General features: G+C 38.9%; 1 protein-coding gene and 1 long non-coding RNA gene across 9 annotated transcripts in view; one reads left to right on the top strand and one right to left on the bottom strand.

The window, feature by feature from the left end:
- LOC124176223 (solute carrier organic anion transporter family member 74D) overlaps positions 1-16,115 on the bottom strand; it is a 95,949-nt gene that overhangs the window by 33,480 nt on the left and 46,354 nt on the right. The window contains exons 1-2 of one of the 8 annotated variants that reach the window (XM_046557185.1): positions 12,533-13,369; positions 12,238-12,429 (exon numbers count right to left, since the gene is read on the bottom strand). The exons of 2 other annotated variants lie outside the window; for them this stretch is intronic. The gene's annotated coding sequence lies outside the window, so the exon portion shown is untranslated. Of the gene's footprint in view, positions 1-11,137; positions 11,160-11,543; positions 11,565-12,237; positions 13,374-16,115 lie in introns of those variants that run through there. 5 more of the 8 variants (XM_046557186.1, XR_006869328.1, XR_006869329.1 and 2 more) reach the window with 5 other exon arrangements.
- LOC124176232 lies at positions 868-7,040 on the top strand. The gene is made up of 3 exons (XR_006869333.1): positions 868-932; positions 6,084-6,185; positions 6,884-7,040. It is a non-coding gene; the product is annotated as an uncharacterized LOC124176232 (long non-coding RNA).

The raw sequence follows: 16,115 nt of genomic DNA, 5'->3' as shown, positions 1-16,115 counted from the left end.
GAGAAAGTACGAAAGTGTATCGCCGTCGTCGTCATCGTTTGTTGTTTTATCGGCACGTAGAGTATGTACCCGGGAGCACGTGAAGTTGCAGCCGACGGACGACTTATCTCGTATCTTGTTATTAATACGGACCTACGCATATAAATATTCTTGTTTCAATTTTAAACGGTTCTTCGTATCCCGTTACAGGGTTCGTACGGTCGTTTGGTATCTGAAATATGTACCCTGAATTTTCCAGGATTTTTCCAGTAACTTTCCAAGGAATATGCAGAGGCTGATTAGTGACACTATTATCAATACGTTTAATATTATCTAGTAACTATCGTACCGTCTGATTATCGATTTACAAACAATAGCCTGTGATTGCCGTTTTTTTTTTTTTTCTTTTTGTTAAGATCGACGGTACTTTTGTAAAAACGAGTTCATTTTTACGACAGACCCAAAATTCCAGTCTTATGTTTGAAATTCCCTGACTTTTCTCGTTTTCCAGATTTTCCCTGTGCGCACGAACCCTGCGGTGATTACAACTCTGTCCGACCATCGTCAATTGTTTTCAACAATTTCGGTCTCACTTACCGATCGATCGTTTTATTCGTCGTCCAACGATACGCTTTGCCGCGTATACATTTTATACACCATCGGCTGAACATTAATTCCCTCAATATACACCTCAGTGTTGATTACTTTCGATCGATCGATCGAACTTTATTATTATAGAGTTCCATTTACTCATCAAAAACGTATCGTTAAATCTTTTAACATTAACAGGGTAAACCGAGTTATTGACAAAGCTCGATCGATAGGAGCTTGAGGTGAATAGTTCTAGTCTCTGTATACTCGTAAAATGATGATTCTTTACAGTATGATTTTAGCAGTTGCACGTATAGTCAAGAAATTTCGCCATATGAGATGCAGCTGCAGTTTGTTAAGAGGTACGGTCATTTTTTTTTAATTTCTTCTTCTTCTTCTTCTTCTTCTTATTATTATTATTATTCCCTCAGTTAGCAACACAGTAAATATAAAGTGGCGAGTCGGGTTTGCGCCGTTGCGCGTTCATTGCCGTACATGCATCGGCGTTGTCGCACGTCGGTGTAAAAACAGCCGGTCTTTTCCTAACGCTTCGCAGCATCTTCGCGACAGTTGCCCTTGTCGGTATAGACAGATGCATATAATCCCTCGAAGTCGTTGCTCCGCCGACGCAAGATGAGATAGAAGCGAGTGACGCGTGTAGGTAAACGTAATAAATGTGTGGGTGCGAATGTAGGTTTAACAAATAATAGTGGCTCGGCACACGAGATAGATTAAGATAGTGACGGCGGTGCGCGTACGTTACGAAACTTTAAGGGCAGAGCCGAGTATCGAGGCGAGAGCGAGGAGTAGGAACGTGATATATTTTCGGTGGCAGCCGGGCGATTTCACAATGTTTATCAAAACGTTGTGGATATGTTCCGATTAACGAGCTGATCTATTGATTGGGAGAACTGAAAGTGTGGAGTACAATTAATACCACGTCGTTAAAGAAGCTGGTACGAGTGAGCAATCGATACATCTTTTTCGCTAATTTCTTTGCGAAATAGTCGGATCTCGAGGATTCATCGGATTAATCGTTAGCAACAACCTTACCACATCTAGAAATAATATGTTTTGGAATCTGGTAACCGGAGGAAAAAAAAAGAATTTCGTTGGATATTCGGTATGTCAGAGTACATATCCTCCGGATCAAAATTCTTACGGACGCAAGTCTCAAAAATTAGTAGTTTCCGAGATACGGGCTTCGAAGGAAAGGAGTCCAGATTTTTTCGTGACTTTCATGAATTGTAAAGCATCAAGGGGATTCGAAATCAAAAAAATCACTCAACAAACCGCACGTTTGATTCTCGAGAACAGGCAGGAAGCTGTGATCGATTCCATCCGTGAACTCGCCGTTTTATCGAAAGAAGGGTCAACGTGAGATTTCGTGTAATAATCGACTAGTCCTGTTTTTCACGCGTGTGCGGAGTCTGCGAATCGTTTGTGCTGTGAAAATGGGATAGAAAATATATCTATCGGGACACAACCCAACGATCGAACCGTGTTCGCACACTCTTACACATGGGGGAAAAACGAAGGGGTATAAATAAACGGAAACCGCATTATTGACAGAGTATCACCCTCGTGGCTGTTGCAGTATTAAATGAACTTGCTTGCATGGCCGAGTATGAGAAAGTTCGTTGGACGAACAGAGTTTATACAAGAGTAGACGGGTTGTAAATGTTTCATTACACTTGTGCTTGTATTTTGGTCCGTTGAAAGCTTCGGAGACACTAAAAAAAAAAAGGAATAAGAATAACTCTAATAAAGAAAGAAGATTCAGAAAAAACACTATTAGTCACAGGTATTATTTTTGTCACCCGTACTGCACATATTATTTTGATAATACAAAATCGCTATCCTGCGATAGCTTTGAGGCATGCAGCGCAATGCAGTGATCGAGTCATGTTGCGGGGGGCAGGCGGGGTTATCGTAATGTAAACAAAATTCTAGAGATACGGTGGCCGATGATACGAGAGAAGGATAAAATAACGAGCGTGCACAACCGCGTGATTTTGTTATTAAGGCCACGTAGTATTCCTACCTTTACCGACCGAGCAAACTCACCCTCACGATTCCTTTGTCGAGTAAACAAATCAACGACATCGGTTTAAATTCCGACAATGCATCGTTCTTTCGCGGTAGAATTTAAAAAAATTTACTCGTGTTCCAAAAATTATGAAAAAAATGTCACGTTTTCTGACAGGTATCGCTATTTTTGCATTTTTTGGGAGATAATGTACACGGAAGAGAAATCACGTAACTGTAATACGTTCCTGGACGAACTGCCGTCAGTCGCCGGATACAAGTTACCGAAGTGCTACTTTGTGCTGCGGCAACTGAGTGAAGTAAGGCACAAGCTAGCCGAGCATATTTTGTTAGCTAAATTATTATAAATAGTATTTCTCGTTTGCCGTACTGAAATATTGCATAAAAATATTCGCACGATGGCTAATTGTACTCTCGGTTGTTTTCAGAATTACGAAAATTCGCTCGACCGTGAACTTCGTGGCCCCAGATATGCGGGAAACGCAAATACAGTAAGACGTGGTCAGAAAACAACAAATAGTTTTGTTGATTTTTGGTATATCAGTAACGTTACCGAGTTCTGTTATAACAGAGCGCTGCACTGTCAATATTTGAACCGATTCCGCTCATTTATTTATTTATTGATTAAACGAAAAATAAGTTTACTCGGTCGATAAGAGTAGGAGTAATTCATGGCCTTAACAACAAGACGACTGAAAAAAAAGGTTCAATTCTTCTTTTGGACAGGCTTTGAAGAAGAGAAGAATTAAGAAATGTGTGCACGCACCGCTGCCGAAAACAATTTACCGTGTTAGCACGAACAGTATAGTGTCCCATATTTAGGTTTTGATAAATCTTCCAAGATTTTTATCTCAACTTTAGCCCGTGCCGACAACAGGGTGAATTTTCCCCGTTTGAAATACACATGTTTCGGACACTGTTACTAGATTTTCCTGCAACCGTTGCGAAAATTTAATGCTCGTCCAACGACAAATTGACGTTAAGGCCTCGTTTAACTAAAAAAGTAGAGTGAACCTCACAAACTGATTTTGCGTTGCAATTACCAAAAAAGGATCGATAATACCTCGTTTTTCGTAATTCCAACAATATTCAAACAGTTTTTTTAACGATACCTGTTTTACTGAATTTTTCTAGTTACTGTAACAAATGATATTTTTCTCCGTGTACCTTGTTTTATTTTTTCTACAATTCATACCACCATCATCATCATCATACCGTGGAATCTCCGTTAAGAAATAAATTAAAAAAGAGAAATTTAAAATAAAAAAAAAATAAAAAAATCGATATTAGGACTGTACGATAACGGCAAATAAGAAGATTCCGCGCCTGTGCCAAGTGCCGAGGAGCAAGGTGACGGACATGAAACACCGCTCAAGTAGGTATAGTCAGTAAGGATCAGCTGTTTCCACGCATCGTCGGCGAACGATGGAGGGCGAAAGTAGTCTTAATTGTAAGTTATAGTGGTAAAACGACACCGCGGCGTGTTATATAGTTACCAGCAGAAAACACGCGCTCTATTGCGCACGCCTTTAAAGGTATAATCCAAAAACGGAGACTCCAATGCGAGAAGAAAGGACCGATCGCCGATATAAGATACATGACGTATCCCTTTCGGAGTTTCGTCTAGTTTTTCTTTTTTTTTTTTTTTTCGTTTTACTTTTATCCCCCTTCTCGCTCTTCTCAAGCTTCTTTTGTACATTTTTCACCGCAGTTGCTGTGTGTTGCTCCGTTTAAATCGCGATCGATTATAGGTATATTGTTATGTAGATATGTACACACGCACGCACGCCCTTTCTATCAGAAAAGAAATCACCTCAAGGGCCGGTGCCGATAGTGAAAGTTATAAAAAAAAAAAACAGCCAACCGAAATAATAATCATCAACATCAATTCGTGGTACAATAACACTTTTTGACATCATATGGATTTTCTACTTGACTTTCAACTTTCAAACGATTTCTGCCTGTTTATTATAATGTGTATTATACATATCGCGTGTCTAATGGCATAAGGTCGTAACCTTACTTTGTGACAATTTTAGTTGCCAAAGGGTGTATAATTCTTATTTTTTTCTTACTTACGATTCAATCGAAATCAAGCATTTGAACATACAAAGGCAAAAGGTCGTATGTTAGGCAGATACAACCGTTTTCTATCAATAAGTAGATGGAAAAAAAGATGAAAACAGAAGATCGTAACAATTATGATTTTTTTTATTTATACAATCGTTCTAGAAACCATTGAAATGCATAGATGAATCGAAATCTGCAAAAATTCAAAAATAATAATAAAAAAATAAAAAAATAAAATAAAATAAAAAAACTAGAACATAAAAACAGAAAGTTGTAACCGCCAATTTCTTTTCATTTTTTTTTTTTTAGTAGGCACAACTTGATGGAATTAATCGACTCAAGTTCTTATGGTTGAATCTGTAGCAGAATGTAGTATTTACCAGTACATACGACCTTTTGCTATTAATTAAGCTGTTGTTTAATTTCACCGTTTCTGACCGTGTTTTCACGATTTAAGCTTAGATGCGATAAAATAAAATGTTCACGCCTTTTCGGTTTTTTTAAAAGTAAAAGGTCGTAAGGCGGCGCTTACGACCTTACGCCATTAGACACACGATACAGTTAATCGTATGATAATTCCGCATGCCTGTATCGTAATTGTCCGAAATTGTCTGTCGACCATCGCGGTACAGGCATGGTCTTAAAATAAACTCTATTAAAAAATCCGCACGCACAACAACTGTTGTCAGGGATAAATATAATACCAGACAAAGGTAGTTACGACAGTAAGAAATACAAGAATGCAAAACGATACACTTGAGGATACAACAGTTTTCGCGTATTGTAATTATTGTCTATAAGACAAAATCGGGTAATTTATATTTCATCATTTCATTCTCAATTCCATAAAAAGAACGTAGGCCATAATTAAAATGTTGATAAAATCGCGACGCGTGTTCGCTCTCCTCCGATTCGCGAGTTCAGATATCTTTATACTCGAGACAAAATATACCTAGGTATTTTTCATTGTCATTCGAAGCAATTTCGAAACTTCCTTTTACAATTTTTCGCAATTCAAACGCCAAACTTTCGGAAAACTATTATAAAAAACTGGTAATCTTCATCTGTTTTCGTTGTCACATACATTTCAAAAATTTTCATTCAAAATTCGACAGAAAACAAAACGCGAATCGCGAATAAACGAAAACAAAGAAGCGGACACCGGAACAAACCCTCGGTTTTATCTAAAATATCATCACGGTTCAAAGATTCCCGTATTATATACGTTGTAGGCATCACCTGCATATGCGCACGTATAGATACAGTATACATGCGTACATATCCGGTGTAAATGGATCCCGAGAGAGGCACAAGTCAGATGCAGCTGTCCGTATGATAATCCTTTTCGTTTTGTCGAATGGGTAAATTCTCAAAAACTGGTTTACTGGTTGCAGGAGTCGAGCCATTTAATACTCTCCGAGGTCTTACACATCTTTGACCCTTTCAAGTCCGATCCACCAAACTTCTCGGATCCCCCGATAATTTACTATATCTAAGTAATATAAGTGTGCGTGTATATATATATATACTTCGCGTGTAGAGAAAGAGAGGGAGATCTAGAATCAAATTTCAAAAATCAAAGATTGTGGATCCAATATGGCGGACGAAGATTTCAAATCAGATCGAAGCCGGTGAAAAAAAACCCTATGCCGGGATTTTCGGGGTCACTGATTGGATTCGCTGTACTGAATTTTCAAAATGTAATATCAGATTCGTAATCAGCGACCCCAAAAGCCTCTGGACGGAATTTCATCTCCGGATTCGATAGAATTTGAAATTTTCATCCGCCATATTGGGTCCACCATTTCGAATTTTTTAACATCCGATTTCAGGTCCGTGATCAGCGACCCCAAGAACTTATAATTTATGTAAAACATGTATGATATATATGTGTGTAGAGGGTTAACTTTTTCGGAAATGAATTATTCCTCCGATATTCACGTTATTTTTCAATCAATTTCTTTCTAGCAATAATAATTCACATTATATCGCGACAAACGCTCTCGAAAATCGCTCAGAAATAGCAAAAATTCGCAAAAAAGTATGCCGAAAAGTTCTCTAATATAAAAAAAAAATCAATTAATTACAAAATAATTTAACAAGGCGTTATAAATTGATGCGTATATAACACAGTTTCTCTTACGGGAATTACATAATAAGGATGTTGAACTTGGTTTTTTTTTTTTTTTTCCAGACCACAGATCTGACGCAAATAGGTGTAATAACGTATTCCACTACGTCGAGAGGAATCAAATACGAAGATAATCATTCCGCCGGTGATTTGAAAGTTGCTAGTTAAGTTTTGTCGCCTCTTAAACACGCATACTTATATATTATACCTTCTACACCGTACATCCGTACGATACGTGCGACACCACCTAAGAATAAACCTATGTTAACGCATACACGGAGGTCTATGAGAATAAATTAGTCATCGGAGTATGGATACGCGCATCGTTGGGACTGCCTCTCATTCATGGTTTTCTCTTCGTTTCTTCGCCGCTCTGTGGAACTTGTACAATTGTACCTTGGGCAACAGCAGCGCCTTCGTAAAATCTGTGGGCGGACCGGCGATTTAGTTGAACTGGCGAGGATGACGCGCGGAGGAAGGAGAAAGATGAAGGAGAAGGAGAAGGAGATGGGAGATAATGCGCGTGTTTGTGCGACTGTATGTTTGTTCGAAGAGACAACCGTTTCTGTAATGTAAATGTACACGGATAGTTATTTGAACTAGATTTTGTCATCGCGGTGTAAGTAACGCGTTCCCATTAACGATGACAAAATGTTTCTGGTATATTTGATAGCCAAGTCGTGTTGAAACAGCGTATCATAGAATGGAATGAACAAATTGTCGTTGCAATCATCGGATGATATAAATCGATCAAACGACGAGGTAGAAATTCGTAACGTTGATGTAACGATGCGTTTTTCGCGGAGTTGAAAAAAAAAAAAAAAATAAAAAAAACATTTTAGGATTGCATGGAATTTAGTTAACCGTATTACAGCATCAACGTACTCATATTTCGCAAAATCTTAACAGTTCTTTCATAATTATTCTCAAGCAGACTAAAATGTGAGGAGCAACTTTACAAAAATACTGCTTTCGGCAAAAGAAAATGAATTAATAATCATTTACATTAAATGTTCAAGTAACTTCGATTAATTACTGTGAAAAAATATTTCTTGATAAAGGTATATTATGTATGTATACATTAGGGTGGTCCTCATTTGGGGGTCGGAAAAATTTTCTATGGGACGGCCCACAGATCTGTTCCAAACCATTAAAAAAAATCTGTGCAAAGTTTCAAGCCCCTGCTTCAACTAGAATACTTGCTTCTAGTCTCCGCAATTTTAAATTTAAGATGCAAGTAGTTTTTACAACGAGTTGTTTCGTTCGGTATGACTTCGGTATAAATTAAGGGACCGATTTGAAACTTGGCAGGGTTGTTGCTTATATGATGACAGAGAGAAGCCGAAGAAATTAAAAAATTTCATCATAATTTGATAATGTATTTATTTTTCCACACGATGTCATTATAAGCAACAACCTCCGAAGTTTCAAATCGGGTCATTAATTTATACCAAAGTCCGACAAAACGAAATAACTGATTTAATGTAAATATATTATACATTGTATATAATATGTATAATTGTATGTATGTAATTGTTGGATAAATTGCACGGATGTGAAATAAAATTTTCTAGTTGAAACAGATACGTTCTGTGGTAGTAATTTTAACCGAAGACGACTTCTTCTTCTTTCAATCTACGACAAGTGTCCGTAACTTAATATTGCTAGTTTAACAAGTTTTACAATTAGTCGTTAGACTTAGCGCATATATTCATGCACTTAGCTTTCTGACGCTTGTTTTGAGAATTTCATTACGAGGTGTACTCAATTTATTGAAAATTGACGGTTGTTAGAGCGTGTAGAGAAACGGGGAGAAGATAATCGCATCGCTGAAACGTACGTGTCGTAGATATACATCGCATTAACGCTGCGCAATTGGGTAGTTTGAAAAGAAGAGAAAAAAATTTGTTCAAAGTGCTTGAAAATTGTCTGACGAGTCAATGACCTGGCAAATATTATTTTTCTCTCTTTTTGTTTTTTTTTTTTTTTCACCTCGTTAGGTCAATTTAGATTTGCGGTGAACGGGCGTTACACGCGATGCTGCGACGACGAACGACGTGCACAAATCTACAGAGGTGAATTACGGGTAATTTTGTAGATTCAAAAATTGGTCTAGCAGCTTTATATATACGTCGTCTATGATACGTAGACACTTGAGCGAAATGAAATAACTTTCCATAGTCGAAGTAGGTATGATATGTAACGCTTGCTCGAATATTCTACAAGCTCCCGCCATTTGTAGAGCTTGAAAGTAACTCGCGATGAAAATTTTATAAGATCTAATAATTTTCGAATCGGTTTAAACGGATGTTCTATTATCGCACTTCCTCAGCATAAAAAGTCAATTAAAATATGCATTAAGAGTCTTTTGATTCTTGAATAAATTCCATTCCTCGGTTTTCAGGGTCGCTGATCGTGAACTTTACGCCCAAAATAATTCCGAAGGTAGTATAACTTCCGGAATGGTTAAAACTTCGTTCAGATAGATAGGTCCATTGAATTTCATTTCAAACGGTTCTCTCTCTCCTGTCTCATTGTCTCACATCTGAGATAAGCGTGAACTAAATTGCACATCTATCCCTACCTCTACAATTTTTTATTCAAAATTGGATCATCATCACGTATCATCGTGCTATTTGCCACGCCAATAAGGAGACACGTTTTCGTAGAATAAGAAAAGTGACGGATGTAAGTCATAAGCCAGACTGAGGAGTAGCGGATTTTTCCAATCAATCTTTCTCTCTCTCTCTCTCTCTCTTTGTCTCACTGCAAAATACTGTTGTTTTAGGCACGATTGTAAAGCTGAGTGCCTATTAGATTTGTCACGAGGAAAAATGCGTCTTCGAAGAAACGAATAAAACAAATAAATAAAAATTCTCTTCGTCAACTTGCAAACATGTTTCCACCGCCACGGGCCGCACACTTGTTTGCTTTCTAGCGCATTATTTCAGACATTCGTGGTGTCGGTTGATTTACATCGCTTGAGAATTCTGTGAATATGAAACTTGACAAACTTCCAAAATCTCGGGTTTCTCGTCTTTCACTTACATACGTTAAACTTCTGGTTTGTCACGGCGATACGGAACTATCTAAAGATCGATAATTTCCAATGTGTATATTTACAAAAATGGATCTTGGTAAAAGCATTCGGTATCGATTTAGTATGACGTTAAAGCTTATACCGTTAATCAGGAGATTGGTGAGTTTCAAAACCAATACTTTTTCGTTCATTTTATTACGAGATATCAAATTCATTTATTAAATTTATCAACTTCCCATATTCGTAGGCTGAAAAGAATTTCTTAAAAATCGAAGAAAAAGAATACCAGAATTATATAAAACAGTCTAGATATCAACTTTTCATTTTAAATCACTTTGAAATATTGTTTTATTACTTTGGTATTGGTGAATATTTAATTTTCTTCATAATTGTACCGATATTGATTTTACACAGCGATATTGAAATTACTATTTTCAGATAGAGACTAATCTGTTTCAGTGAGTGTGTAAAAAAAAAAAAATCATCAGCCCAACTAACTAAATCGCTGTGGGATGAAATTAGATAATGAACCATTTTAAAACGATTTAAAACGAAACATCAATATCCAAGCTTCGTTATACAATTTCATTGTAATTTTTCTTCAATTCTGAGAAAATTCATTCTAGATTACGATCATATAAATATAATGAGTTCCTAAGGTTTGCCCATCTCGTAATCAAATTAACGAAAAGTTATTTCAGGATTGTCTGATATTCGATAAACCATAAAATGCTATTTAAGTATAAATGCTATTTAATACTATTTAAGTGATACGAGTCAGTTTTGTAGCATTTATAAATTAATAACATCATTGTTTCAAACGGTTCGATGTTTGAGGCCTGATAACTCCGAAACGACTTACTTTACGCAAATCTTTATTCGGATCTTTTTTGTAGAGCGTAAAATTTCCTACAAGAATATGTTTTGTTTATATCTTCACACTGATTCGTTTTCGAACAATAAAATTCTAAATTTAAACAAAATTTTTCCCATGTTATTTAAATGGGAAATAGAAAATTGAGAATCGCTTAATATCAATATTAAGAGCTCATATTTTACCGAGGTCATTTTTGAGGGACACTCGGAAGATTTTTCAATGTTCTTCGAAAAAAAAAAAAAGTCGGTTTTTTTGAAACACTCCAATATATACTTGTATTTTACAATATCGAGTAGTTATATACACCGAGAAAATAAATTTTCAAAATGAGCCAATAGTTTCAAACATACATTGCGTCGTAATGCTGTTAAAAATTCGGAAAATAAAAAATGACGTATACCTTAACACTAGTTGCGGTAGAAAGCAAAACTTTTGTAGACCAGCGAATATTACATAATATTTAAGAATCGCCGTTCCAGCCACGCAGACACGCGAAATTCGATCGTCTCCTACAAGCGGTTCGTACATGTTTCAAATATTTTTCATCCAATTTTCATCGGCAGGTGTTTTTTTTTTCGCGCGTATTAAAACAAAGCCAAGATACGAAATGCGCGCGCATGCGCAGCTGGCGAATCGGGATCAGCACACATCGGACGTCGCGCGGCGATTTCGCGCCTAAATAACAAACGACGGAGGTACAAACAACCGACGAGGTGGATGCAGACACGCACACCTGGTTCTCAGCCGCCGTTTGTTAAAAAAAATACGAATCGTAAGACGTGAAAGAAGGAACGATTCGAACATACCCACGTTATACGTAGGCAGATACTACGTGCGCACGATGCGCGGCGACGAGAAATAGATGCACGCGTGCGTTCGTGAAACCGCGGAGTGTCGAGCTAAGCGGCCGTAGCCGCAGCGAGACTATTACAGAGTTTAAAAAACAAGCGAGATCACCTTGAGACGCCTTTCTAAAAATGTCAGGACGGGTCATCGCGCGCGCGCCCGCCGTCGGAATCGCTCTCACGTGTGTTTGCAATATAACGTGTGTGTCGGTGGGTCCAAAGGTGTAATAAAGAGAGCCGAACGACAAACGCCCCCCGATTCGCATCGTCGGCGTGCGGCGACAAAATTTCAATCTGCGCGCACCTTTCGACGAAGCAAGTACGAAGAACGGAGGGAGGAAATTCGAAACAAAATTCGATGCCGTCGTTCGATTCTCCCTCACGTGTCTTCGATTCGGGAGTTCCCCCGCAGACGCAAGCGAAATATGCAATCGCTCCTCGCTTGTTTCGGGGAATATCTTGAGATATACGCGTCAACGAACACGCGTGTTTCGTTGTTACCATCCACCGGTAACGTCGGTCCGAAAGGGTTGACCGTAATGACAATTCGTTGCATCCGGTAAAACAACTTTCGGTTTTTGTTTACCGTCCGGCTGCGCGTGAGATGCAACGAAATTTCAACTTACTTGACTTATCGTCGTATTCATATGCATACCTTTGGCGTACATGGGCTATGTGGACACACACACCAATTGTACGAAATTGGATTGTTTTCCTCCCGTCCCGCGTCGCAATTTATTACAACCGTCCAGATTGTTCCTCGCGTATTATTAACACAACGGATAACGTTTCTCTCTCTTCTTTTCTCCTTGATCTCACTTGCTGCTCACTTTGCGTTGCCCATACCCTTTACATCAATGCATATGTGATAACACTTGACACGCACACACACATACACATCACAGACACAATTACGCACTGTTCACTGCGGTAAAAGCTTAGACAAGCACCTATTTACGATATTAAACTCTCCGCCTTACTGTTGTTTTACATACGCATGTACGTACTGACCGAACGAGAGCTCGTTGTAATTAAGTACACGATTAGAGAATCGATTCCGGAAAACGAACAAAATCTTCGAAATACGATAACCAACGACCTATTGAATCGGTACCTTCTCGCATCAGTGTTAACCGAACAAATAAATTCCCTGCAAGTTTCCAACGGAACGAGATTTCAGTTCGTGCTACGCAGAACGGAATAACGTGAGTCTCGTCGCCCTTCGCGGAGTACGTCCACCCCCGTCGATTCGCGGTGAAAATGACGGTGTTGTTATTATTATTATTACTACTACCTTAATACTCCTTTCCGACGTGGTAGAAACGCGGTTAATCAATTTTTCATCAATACAACATAAAGAGTCACAGATTTGTAGACGAATGCAATACCCGCAGGCACATGTTTGTTAACAAGTTTTGTTTTCAAACGAAATTGCAACGAAACCGAAGCAAGCAAAAACGGCAATTCAACGATTAAAAAAAAATAATAGAAAGACGGCACGAAGAGAGCGAGAGTGTAACAAGCAAAGATCTCGAGCAGCGTAGGAACCCTCGCTTTTTCTATTCTGGCATCGGTCAGTCGTACGTAGATTAAAAACTCTCGCTTGTCGTCTTTCGGGTCGAGGGATAGCAGAACGAGAGGCCGCGAAAGCGCGGGCAGAAAAGCAGATACTCTCCGTTCCGCGGTCCGCGCGCGACTGCTCGATCGGCTCGATGCGATCAACGATGCGCCTCGGGAGTCGAGACTCGAGTCGGAGGCGTCGCGACGCAGTTCGCGGCTTGCCGCTCCGAATTCCCGACAACGAGACTCCGCCGCGGCTATGCGGGCCACTCTTCGAACCTCGGGGATTGACGTCTGCCGCTGCCGCTGCATCGTTGGCCCATCGGCGGCGCCCACAGCTGACCTCACTCACTGGAACCAGAGGCTTCTTCTTCGAGTCGACGCATTTGCCTCCCTCGTCGTTTTCTTTCCATTCTCGCGTACACTTGGTACCGGTGATTCGACCGGTCGGTTGCGTTGGCAACGCGGAATTAGCCCGCGGCGACACCGCCGGCGAGTCGCGGAAAAGGGTCGATCTCTTGTAAACGTAACATTACCCACGGACGTAGAATGTAAATTGAGAATACGAAGTTCCTGAGTCACGGGTTGTGTCGTGTTTACAAAGATTGAGCCTGTTCGAACCACTGATCTCTGTACCAACTGGATGGGTGGACTCCTATGCATCGGGCACACGGAAGATTGTGACGACTAGAAAGCCCATAAATCGACGCTAGCGCTGCAATACCCGAAGTCAAACTGACTGGTTACGTGGGTGATAGCTTATCGGCAAAAGATTTAGTCACGTTAACCAATTACGTACACAGTGAACCACGTGATTCGTTAGATCCAGTCAGGCTATCGGAGCGCTGGTGCCAATTTCGTCTGCTTCTGATCGACTCGCGCCAAGGATACCGAGGATATCAGTAGTTTGAACCCATGACCATTAAATCTAACCAAAAAAAAAAAAAATATATGAAACTCTACCGTCGTCGGTTGTGTAACGTTCAGAAAGATGAGGCAGTTTCGCGGTCGGCCGGCGCTGCTGCTGCGGGCTGATTTTACGTTGCCAAACTTACCGAGTGATTGAAAAAAATATCTATCTCGGAATCACTGCGACCTAGTGTACGTATTAAATATACGTACAAGCTTGTCGTGTGCTCACGAGTAATGATGTACGTTAGCGCGTTTCACTTCCGGTTTTGCCCGAGAAATTTTTATTTTATTTAATTTTTTCTTACTTTCAAGATAACAACTCGAGCGTGATTCAATGGCCTCTCGAGTCTCGTGTAGGTACGAAGAACACGGATTGACGGATTTTTACCTACGGACTATGGTACCGCACAAGTATTGTTAGATATTTGCAGCCTTTCGAGGTTTTTTTTTTTTTTTTTAATTTTGATTTTAGAAGAAAAGCCGGAAGTTGGCGGTAGAGTTAATTGTATAGGCGCAAAGATTCGTTCACTTTTTTCGACCTACAGTTTCGGCCGGAACTGAACTGCAGTGGGTTTCTTATTTATAGCCTAACGTGTCGAATGCATTTCGTACCCGTTATCCTTTTACGCAATCTTCCAGTGCATACGGTGCATACCATAGTTACATATTTCAATGGCTCAAGTTTATTGTAGACTTTCTGCAATTTTCTGTTCGGTTGACTTTACACCATAATTTTACGTTGGTAATTTTTTTTTTTTTTTTTTCAATTTTATTTTTCGACGTACGAATTTCTCTCACGTTTCGACGGATGCTACGACGTGACGGTGCGGTAAAAATCCCAAATCACGCTATAAATGACGGATACACCTCTTTTATTGACAAAAAGTCGAGAGTGATATTAACTATAGAATGCGAAATAAATAAATAAAAAACCGTCACAAACATCAACCACGTATCAATTTATTCACTTTCAATACAATTTTAAAGTCTCCGTTTATTCATTTCTTCATATAAATACACACACACACACGCACACGATTTCTACGCAAAAATCAAAAACAAAAACAGCAAAATGAAATACACAACACAATATCGTCAAGAACATATGCATATATACAAGAAACCTATTTAAGATGATTATTATTCCTACTATTTGTTATGCCTATCTGTATGGACATGCACAATAAAGAGAATATTGATCGTAAATATTTGTCGTTTTACTATTTTTTCATCCGTTTATTTTTGTTTGTCTTTGTTATCAGTGATAACAGTTAAACAATTCGACAAATCTCATACACTTTGTGCCAACAATTTTATCTCGAAGATTGTCAGACCATTGTAAAGAAAGTTATCCTACAACAAATTTCCCAATTTTCAACGATCTTTGATCTGTCAATAAGACGACCAATATTATACCTTAATACATGGTAGAAAAACAACTTTTACTTCGAATGCACGCAGATATACATATGTGTAAATTTCAAGCCACGTATAATGTAAATGTATACATATATACATATAACGTATAAACGACGAATTGATTTAACATCAGCGCATAAACGAAACTGCGTTTATCAAAGAGAGGGAGAGAGAGAGAGAGAGAGAGAGAGAGAGAGAGAGAGAGAGAGACAAATAAAAAAAAGAAAAAATGTTCTCAAGATAAACCAGTCCTTCGAATATACGTGTATAATACCTTCGGATAAAAACCGGTTATTAGGGCAATTGAATTTACACGGTGTAGAGACAGACGCGTTCTCCGCTACGCAGTTACATATGTGCATACATGCATACATACATATATGCATAGATATAACGTTCACGTACGTGCCTGACAGATGGCGCGGTTGCGTGAACTGATCGATCGCAGTTTGTCGATTTTTTCTTACTTTTTCGCCTCGTTTTCTTTTCATTTTTTCTTTTTTTTTTTTTATTTCCCCACGTCTTTCGTCAATTATTATTAATGCATCGAAGCTGCGAGACAGGCAACGTTTCTGCTATATAACATACGTAAGACCCGTGTTGCAGGTATAGGAATCGTTTGCACAACAGGTGCGGGTGGGC

The sequence above is a fragment of the Neodiprion fabricii genome, chromosome 2, assembly GCF_021155785.1.
Source record: "Neodiprion fabricii isolate iyNeoFabr1 chromosome 2, iyNeoFabr1.1, whole genome shotgun sequence".
Classification (NCBI taxonomy): Eukaryota; Metazoa; Arthropoda; class Insecta; order Hymenoptera; family Diprionidae; genus Neodiprion; species Neodiprion fabricii.
This window is presented reverse-complemented; position numbering and strand designations above follow the sequence as displayed.